General features: G+C 37.0%; 1 pseudogene; it reads left to right on the forward strand.

The window, feature by feature from the left end:
• Window positions 1-2,542: 2,542 nt before the first annotated feature.
• Window positions 2,543-2,650, forward strand: LOC136099147 (U5 spliceosomal RNA; annotated as a pseudogene).
• The last annotated feature ends 7,775 nt before the right edge of the window (window positions 2,651-10,425 follow it).

Consider the following 10,425-nt stretch of genomic DNA (forward strand, 5'->3'; position numbering starts at 1 on the left):
GACATTTTGGAGGGTGATACCTTAACATAATACATTTCAAGCTACTGAAATCCACCATGAGAAGGAGTTTCTTTTCTAAGCTTCAATTTTGAGATGTACCAGTTGCCTAATTAGTATGTGTTATATCTGCTTCAATTAAAATATAAAACTTGACCATACTACTTAGAAAAAAATTATTTCCCTTTTCAGGAAAACACCTACAGCTACTACTATTAACATTATTTTCTTAACAACACTTATTTTTCTTTGTTTGATTGGGTTTTGGTTTTGTTATTTGTTTTGTTTTGTTTTTAAAGGCTCTTCTTGACTAAAATTGAAAATTACTGTTGGACAGATCTTTCTAAAGTATCAGTCTCTCTTATCTTGTGATTTTGCAGGTATTATTCACAGTTAAGAACATTTATTTCTTACTCAAATGCACAGGAACTTCTCTGGGGAAAGGATATTTGCACAAGTAGAAAATATCAAGCACCTCTATTTTTGTTTAGTGACAGATTTAGTCTACCTGCTTGTGTCATGCTAATATGACACAAATAATATTTATTAGACTTCCTGAATTAGGGAGAACACCATCTGTCTTGTTCAACACAGCTTTTTATGAAAGAATATGTAATGAATAATTTGTGGAGATTTTATTCTTCATGACTTAGCAACATAAGGAACTCTGTGTTTTCTTCTTATAATTTATAACAAGAACAAAAAGCCCAAACTGTTAAAAAAAAACACCTTTATGTTTTTAAATGTGCTACTTCAGCAATTTCTAGGAAGCATAATTGTGAATAAATGCAATAATTTAAATTCACAGTGTTTACTGTGGCATAATAACACTGATACTGCATGAAATTCATAGGAGAGACAAAGGAAATAAATTGTTGCAAATCCAATTAGAAATTTGACATAGTGTTTAGAATAAGAAGCAAAATAATTCAGTATAATGGTGAACATAGTGATTTTGATTGTGACACCTTTTAGCTTCAGAATAGGTTATAGTGTACTTTGCAATTATGCAATATTTGTGAGATTCATTGATTTTTCTAAGATCTAAGTGCTTTTGATTTGTCATGCAACAAACTACATCAAGTCCAAGCAAGGTTTTTGTAGGGCTTCTTTTTCACAACAGGCATGCATCCTTACTATGCATTTCATTGACCTGATACTAAAACAAAATAAGTCAATTTAAAGAGACGTTGTCAACCCTTCACTTTTCAATTTAAATCCTCCCTCATTGGCACAAATCCCAATTCAGCATAAGATACAACTTAAGAAGTAAATTTTGAATCACGTTTCTCAAGTCATGAGCTTTCACTTTTCTTTCTTCACTTACTAAAACTGACTAGTATAATTTGTCTGCTGAAGAAATGAAATTGTGCATTGAATTTGGTATTGAAGCATTATCAGTACAGGCAAGAAGATTGCAAAAAATGTTTCCATTAAAATTCTGCTTTTGTATCAAAAGCTCTGTAAGTTTTAGACTACTCAATTTATTGATACACAAAATTGGTTGTGTGAGAGTCTGTGTGTGTGTTTCAGTTGGTAGAATCCATAAGGAAGGGGAAAAACAGTAATTCTGAAAAGATACCAGCTCTCTGAGATGCAGAAATACCCAGTGATTGCATTAATAAATAATGTTTCATGGGTTGTGCCAAGATAAAGACCATCACTTTGGAACAATAGTTTAACTAGGAAAAACAAAGAAGCAGATTGAGGGAAGTATGTTTTTACATTAAGTGGACTATTCTGAGTAAAGCTATTTAGAATTTTCTTCACAAAATTTGCTTTCCTCAGAGGCAGATTTTTTTGTGTGAAATTTATTTATTTTCTTCAGGTTTTCATTCGGATGTTCTTTTTGGTACATAATTTGACCAGCAGTAACAAGCATAAAAGTTCCTGCAACACAAGAGGTTTGTCCTGGAATTTGCTTTTCTCACTCCAGTGAAAATTTAAATGAGTGTTGACATCTCTCACTGTGGAGTTGTACTTGTAGGGATTTAATTTTTAATAATTACCCCAGAATATTTCTAAAAGTTAGATTTTACTGTGAAATCAAACATCATCACAGAAGGGACATTACAGAAGAGATGGTCAGAACAGATACAGAAGGAGGGATACTAGCCTTCATTCACAGCCTTCATAATCACTTCTATACTTCAAAATGAGAGAAGAGATGGTCCAAAAGGTCTCAGGAGTGAGTAGTTCCCCAACACAATGGCAATAGGGACTGAACAAGTGAGCGAACTCAGTTCAGGTTGAAGGATGATCTGTGCCCACAGGTAAGCCCACACCATGAACTAGGACAGATTTTACCAGTTTCTTGTTCTACATAAAGACTTCACTAAGAAAAAGCAGGCTGAGATTTAGCAATATAAACCAGAAATATCTTGGTCCAGGCACCCCAAAGACAGAGGAATTAAACACAAGGGTACAAAAGTCAAGCTAGTATATAATTTTTTCAGTGCTTTGTGTGGTAAAAGAAATTATTTGCAGTAGCTTCAGAATTGAATAAAAAATTACCAAAACATCTAGACATACTCATTTGAAGGCAATACTCTGGTTTCTCTTCAGATCACATCCTTTGCCTTTCACTAAAGATTTCTGTGGAGAGGAACAAGTACAAGTGTTGATTTTTTTGAGTCTTGCATCTGGGCAGGAACAACACCGGGTTCCAGTATAAGCTGGGGAATGGCCCATTGGAGAGCAGTGTAGGGGAAAGGGACCTGAGAGTCCTGGTGGACAGCAGGATGACCATGAGCCAGCACTGTGCCCATGTGGCCAGGAAGGCCAATGGCATCCTATTAGAAGGGGGGTGGTTAGTAGGTCAAGAGAGGTTCTCCTCCCCCTCTACTCTTACCTGGTGAGACCCCATCTGGAATATTATGTTCAGTTCCGGCCCCCTCAGTTCAAGAAGAATGTGCAACTGCTTGAGAGAGTCCAGTGCAGAGCCACAAAGGTGATTAAGGGAGTGGAGCATCTCTCCCTTATGAGGAAAGGCTGAGGGAGCTGGGGCTCTTTAGCTTGGAGGAGACTGAGGGGTGACTTTATTAATATTTATAAATATATAAAGACTGAGTGTCACAAGGATGGAGCCAGGCTCTTCTCGGTGACAACCAATGATAGGACGAGGGGTAATGGGTTCAAACTGGAACACAAGAGGTTCCACTTAAATTTGAGAAGACACTTCTCAGTGAGGGTGACAGAGCACCGGAACAGGCTGCCTGGGGCGGGGTGTGGAGTCTCCTACTCTGGAGACATTCAAAACCCGCCTGGACACATTCCTGTGTAACCCCATCTAGGTGTTCCTGCTCCGACAGGAGGATTGGACTAGATGATCTTTTGAGGGCCCTTCCAATCCCTAACATTCTGTGATTCTGTGATCTCCTAGTGCCTTTGAAAGACTTGAGAATGCTTATATTTACACTTGACATTCTGTCATCTTTTCCACATTATTTCTCTGTGTTTTTTTCCAATCCTGTGAGTTTAGCAGGCTGCGGAGTTGCAAAACGACACGTCCCAAGAGCTAAGTGGGGAGTCAGTTCAAATTTGTCCACGTCAGCATTGAAGTCTTTCAGTAGAAAATAGTCTGATATACATACATTTTTCTATTTTAGATTACACTCCAGTGACATGTTTTGGTTGTGAGTGACTTGCACTAAGCATTACAAAGATGTAAAATGTAAAATTATCTAATAACAAAGTCAAAATGGCTCTCATATATAAAGATGAATAAGCATCTCACTGACCAACTTTGCCTGTAGTTTTATCCACAATGACTCTTTGAAAATTGCTCTCTTTGACTACACATTATGTAAACAATGTTCTTGGACATTTCAGTATGAAATATCTTCATAATTGACTATATATAATGAGGAAAAATAATAACTGTTTTGCTGCAAATTTCTATGATTGAGCAAATAATATTTCTTACAAAATTGGATTTACAGCAACACTGGAAATTGTTGCTGGATTGAGACAAACTCTTTAATTACTTTGATTCGCTTGTGAAATTTATTTCAGGGCTGCAGTCAAGGTACATGATAAATAGTGAGTATATCCAGCCAACAACTCAAATTCTATGAGCTAATCTCAGAACCTTAGTGACGGGTATGGGCTTTTTCTTGCTTGCACTGACAGGCTAAATAGTTTCCTTTGAGTACAGAGCATTTGAGATTGCCAAAGGCTCCTCCAGCTACTGATAACCAAGCATTTGATGCTACAAGGTTTGTTTTTTTTTTTTTCTTTCCTTCTTAAATTGTAAGAGGATTTATAACAAGGTGATAAATGACTGTTTGACATTTAGAAATGTACAGTGAGCAATCAGTGACTAGGAGTAAGATTATACAGAAGGTGGCTAATATGTCTTAACTGTGTTGCAATAAAGAAAACACAATAAAAATACTCCCTCCCCTGCTGATTTTTTTCCTGTCATCTGATAAAAAGCAGAGCAGTGCAGCAACATATAGCTCTCCCTTCTGACCTTACTTTGCAGTTAGAACCACTCAACTAGGATGATAATGATAGCATAGGTACAGCAGTGGAAAATACGGGAAAATCATAAAGCAAAGGTAGCAAATATCAAACCGACAAAACTTTTGTGTATCACAAAGTCCACAGAGCAAAGATGTCTTGTCTTACTAAACCTGCCTCTTTCACTACAGCATACATCTCTAAGGAGCGTTGACTGCTGCTACACAGTGGACTAGCAGAGGAACTCAACTGTAACTGTACCATGTAACTGAAATTGCTCATTGCAAATGAAAATGACTTTTGGTCAAAAAGAGTGATAGGTGTGCTATCAAACAATTTAATAAAATCTATTCCTTTCCTTCACCAGCCAAGGTTTTGTGGGAAGTAGCTTCATAGAGGACAAGCACAGTGTTGTCTCTCATATTCAACTAAGAAATCAATTATAGCTACTCATTATGCAAAACAAGTTGCATTTTAAAACGCCCTGTCTGAAACAGAAGTAATGTTATTTAATTTTCAAAAATAAAATGCAAGAGAAGGAAGTACAGTTGAAGTAGAACTATAATACACTGTTTTTGAAGGTCATATAACGCAATTTGATCCTGATGTGTCCTACACTATCAACTTCATTTCAGATTTTCAAAATTGGCAGTTACAGAAGTAACTGTATGGATGATATTAAATAACATCAGATATAGCATTTCCTGTTGTGTATTTCTGTTGAAAAACTAACTTTACAGTAGGTATTCTACTTCTTCATCTAAAAGCTGTAGGCTCAGGGAAATATTTTGTTACATTATTTCATCACTAATGTTCTCAATCTGTTTATCTTCCAAACACGAATAAGAGATATATTTTATGGAAACCATCTCAACAACATTGTAAACAACACTTGCAAATTGTAAAGAGCATTTATTTTCCAATCCAAGACACATCAAAAGCTGATGTGTACTCAAATACAAAATCCTCCTGGAAACCTTTACTTCATATTGAAGCAAAAAGTACAGAAGAGAAAAATTTCAGAATTTCGGTTTATCTGGATTTTTTTTCCTGATTGGAAATAAATATATGTACATTTTCCCATAAAGCTGTGGTTTCCTGGTTCTGAATACTCTGTACTCGTTTATACATATGAAAATTAGTATAAATTGCAGAGTGAGATTTTTTTTTTTTAATCAGAATATGCATCTTGATGAAAAAGGAGAAAGAAAGCCTATATGTATATATAATATTAGGTAGGAATTAGAAACTCATATTCTTGAGGCATTGGTTTATGAGAAGGGATAAAGGAACTTCTTAGATTGTCCTGCAAATCTTACACTTGGGAGTGTTTTATTGGTAGTTGAATAGTTGACATGGCTTAAAAAACTCTCTATGTTTTATAAAGGAATCCAACTAAACAGTGTATTCTTTTTCTCTTCCCAAAGAACAGTAACTATTGGGTCACCTTTTCCATTAGGGGTGAAGAATACCTAAAATGACATCTTAAGTAAAGCTACACAAACGTGGCTTTAACCATTGTGAGTCCTCTTTGTAGTCAGGCTCCTCCTTTTGCTTTTACTGTAAACAGACTTTGCACTGAGCATTAGGGGTTCAGAATCAATCTTTTATTTAGAAAACACAACAGAAAATTTTCAAATTATTTTGCCTCTCTTCTAGTCTGCCATCACCTGGTTTCTGTTCAACTTTCCTCTCCAAAGGAATCTTCACTGTTGGTTGACTGTGGCCTTTTAAATAATCTTGAAAGGCAACCATTATTTAAGTAAAAATCTCTAGTTTTAACAGGAGATGTAGAAAATTCTTACCATTTAAAAACTACAAGAACTGGATAAGTATCAGAATTTCCTTTCCCAGGAATGCCAATATTTGACTTTAGAACCATCCAAACCTGTATTTTAGAACCAAAGAAATTCTTAAAACAATTGATGGATAGCTTTCTATACACTGTGAACAATTTTTGTTATACTAAAGTAAAACAAAAATGAATTTCAAGACATGGACCTCTCTGGTAATAAAAAGTTGACATATACCATTACATAATATCTTAGTCTTATTATTTTTTAAAAAAGAAAATGAGGGCTGGGTTTTTTTTTGTTGTTGCTTTTGTTGCTTTTGTGTTTGTTTTGTTTTGTTTTGTTGTTTGGTTGGGTTTTTTAAAGAAAAAAAAAATCAAGTCTACCATTCGGAGAAGAACTAGTTTCTGTACTTGGACGTCCATTCTGCAGCTTGCCAAAACATTAAGCACTTTCAAAATTAAATTTTCATTAAAAAAAACCCTAAATCTCAATTCATTTTAACATAATATCAAATATAATTATGCCTAGTTACCAAGACCCACACTTTAAGGAAAAATTATCAGTTATCAGTATTTTTCACATCTCTTCTTCCCGACTATTTACTGACAGAAATGAATAACTCAGGTAATGCATACTACTTCTTTTAAGAAAATATTGCTTTTCAAGCTTTACCTTGCAAAATGCTCAGTTACTACCAGTTGATACCATGAGATTTCCTCTAATCACAACCTCCTTTTCTGATGAAGGGCAAAGGTCCCAACCCCCTATTTAGTCCAACTATATGGAAAGCATTGTGTTATTTACTCTTCATGATTTCAGTAAAAAAAATGAAAGAAACTTAGAGGCATTTTTACAATGACTCTAGTGAGGTATAGACATTTTGCTGGATACAGACACTGGGAGCATTGTGGGATTTGTGGCTTTGTTGAGAGGGAGTACGATTCTGGGAAAGCTTAATTCATGTGCTCCAAGAAGAACCTCTTTTTCTCTCTATTGACCACAGAAGAGCCAAAGCATGTTAGTATTTGTAGTTCAAAAGTGCTTCACAAAAAGCACTTATCACTTCACAGCACCAAATCTGACATTCATTTTCTTCATGTTTGTTTATTTAGTCTGAAGTAAATTGAAAAAATAAATAGAAAAACAAAAAAAATCACCACAAAACCAAAAAGCACTATAAGCATGTTTTTGTTTTAACAAACCCCTTGAACACCTATGTACTACGTATCTATTTTGACATATGTAGGAAAAAAAAAAAAAGAATTTAGGTTGCAATCTAGTTTTTTACTGAACTGCAATCCATTTGAACTGCAATATACAAAAATACTTACTGGCATATTCTCAGTCCATGTACTGTCCAAACAGTTGTGAAGTAGCCTAAATATAGGGAAAAGTGATACAGTACTATAGACATCAGTTGAAGCTCATATTCAAACGATTTAGAAACAACATGGTTTACAACTAAGAAAGGCTCACACTGAACCTGTTGTTTGTGAACAGAGAAGTACTTGTGGTCAGACGCCGCCTTGGGAAAGTGATCATGAAATGATCGAGTTTTCTATTCTTGGAGAAATAAGGAAGAGGATCAGCAGAACTGCTGCCTTGGACTTCTGAAGAGCAGACTTTGACCTGCTTAGGAGGCTGGTTGCAGAGTCCTGTGGGAGGCAGCTCTGAAGGTCAGAGGAGTCCAGGAATGCTGGTAGTTCTTCAACAAGAAAATCTTAGAGGTGTAGGAGCAGGCAGGCCCCATGTGCTGAAAGACAAGCTGGCAGGGAAGAAAACTGACCTGACCAAATAGAGAGATTCAGCTGAAACTCAGGAATAAAAGGAGAGATTATGACCTTTGGAAGAAGTGGCAGGCAACTCAGAAGGACTACAAGGACCTCATGAGATTGTGCAGGGAGAAAATTTTAAGGGTCAAAGCCAAACCAGTCAGCATGGGTTTATGAAAGGCAAGTCCTGTCTGACTAACCTGATCTCCTATGACAAGGTGACCCACTTAGTGAATGAGGAAAAGGATACAGGTGTTGTCTACCTAGACTTTATCAAAGCCTTTGACAGCATTTCCCATGGCATTCTCCTGGAGAAACTGGCAGCTCATGGCTTGGACAGGCATAGGCTTCAGGGAGTAAAAAAGTGGCTGGATAGCCAGGCCCAAAGAGTCATGGTGAACGGAGCCAAATCCAGTTGGTGGCCAGTTGTGAGTGGTGTTCACCAAGGCTCAGTATTGGGCCCAGTTCCGTTTAATGTCTTTATCAGTGATCTGAGTGAGGGGATCAAGTACATCCTCAGTAAGTTTGCAGACAACAAGTTGGGTGGGAGTGTTGATCTGCTCAAGGTTAGGAAGGCTCTACAGAGGGATCTGGTAGAGTTGGATAAATGGGCTGAGGCCAATTGGATGAAGTTCAATAAAGACAAGTGTCAGGTCCTGCACTTGGCTCATAACAACCACATACAGGTTTGGGGAAGACTGGCTGAAAAGCTGCCTGGTGGAAAACAATCTGGGGGTGTTGGTCAACAGCTGGCTGAACATGAGCCAGCAGCATGCCCAGGTGATCAAAAAGGCCAACAGCGTCTCAAATTCCTGTGTTTAGTTTTGGGCCACTCACTACAAGAAAGATACTGAGGTACTAGATTGTGTGCAAAGGACAATAAAGAGAGGGAAGGGTCTAGAGGACAACGTTATGAAGAATGACCAAAGGAACTTCAGTTTAGCCTGGACAACAGGAGACTGAGGGGAGACCCTATAATTCCCTACAACTACCTGAAAGGAAATTGCAGCGTAGTGAGTGTCCGTCTCTTCTCCCAGGCAACGTGACAAGAGGAAGTGGCCTCAAGTTGTACCAGGGAAGGTTCAAATTGGATATCAGGAAAAATTTCTCCATGGAAAAGGTTGTCAAACACTGGAATAGGTTGCCCAGAGAAGTGCTTGAGTCACCATCCCTGAATATATTTAAAATATATGTAGATGTGATACTTGAGGACATAGTTTAGTGGTGGACTTGACAGCGTTAGGTTAACAGTTAAACTTAATGATCTTGAAGGTCATTCACAACCTAAATGATTCTATGGTCCAAGCTAAGAACCAATATTTGTCTTCAGTTCTAAATTTTCACATCTGTTCCCCTCATCAAAACCAAGAAGCTCAGGCTCAAGGCTCAGGTTTAAGAGAAGAATCTGTCCCCAGATTCCCCAACCTTTACAACCTCTGCTGAGTTCAGAGGCAAAGTGGACTAGATTTCAGTTTTCATCTTCAATTCAGATGCTCATTAGAGGAAACGGCCAGTTTAGAAGATCAAGGGACAAAATAACATGAATGTCACTAACAGCAACTCCATTGACTTTAATGAAAGGAAACTTACTTATGCCAGACAGGTATTTGGCTAAAGAGTGTAACAGAAACAGTAAAATATATTACTAAAATATATATAGCATAATATCCTGGTATTATCATTTAGTTTTAATTAAGGAGAGGAGTTTATAACTCTACAACTGTGTGGCACATTTAACAGCTACTTTGTAGCTGACTGTCTCTTTTGGAACCTTCACAGTCTTTTATTCTTTAAGTGTATTAAGTAAACATAATGGTATGAGATGGATCACCAGTCTTCTTGTATTTAGTATTTATTTTACTTCAGTCTGTGTACCAGGAGCTACTGCAGTTCCTCCACAGCCATTCCTTCATCCTTCTCGCTGAAATTGGCACTGTTTTCCTCTGCTGTTTCAGCTTCTGGCTTGCAGATGCAGTCTAAAAATGTTTATTACCACAATGAAGGGGTATTTCCATGCTCCAGAGGTAGATATTTGCTGAAGACTACAGCATCGCTGTGACAGCTGTGCCCAGATGCACCCAAGCATTCCTACTATGAACTTTCTGGACACAACAAACTTCACCCTTCAATAGCTGAATTTCTATTAGTGACAGAGGTAACCAGGTTAAGGTTAATCAAAACATTTATAACATTGTTAGACCTGTGGACTTGCCTGAAATAGAGCAGCGTAGAAAATGTGTTAGAGGCATCTGGGACAACAAAATGGCATAGTCCCAAATTATTCCAGGTAGTTTATACCTTTGATATCCATGAGAGAGATATATCTGCCTCATAGTTTTGTGCCTTAGAGGCAACTGTGGAATAAAAAATGTTGGATTAAAAAATTATTTACTAGA

This window comes from Patagioenas fasciata, chromosome 2, assembly GCF_037038585.1.
Source record: "Patagioenas fasciata isolate bPatFas1 chromosome 2, bPatFas1.hap1, whole genome shotgun sequence".
Classification (NCBI taxonomy): Eukaryota; Metazoa; Chordata; class Aves; order Columbiformes; family Columbidae; genus Patagioenas; species Patagioenas fasciata.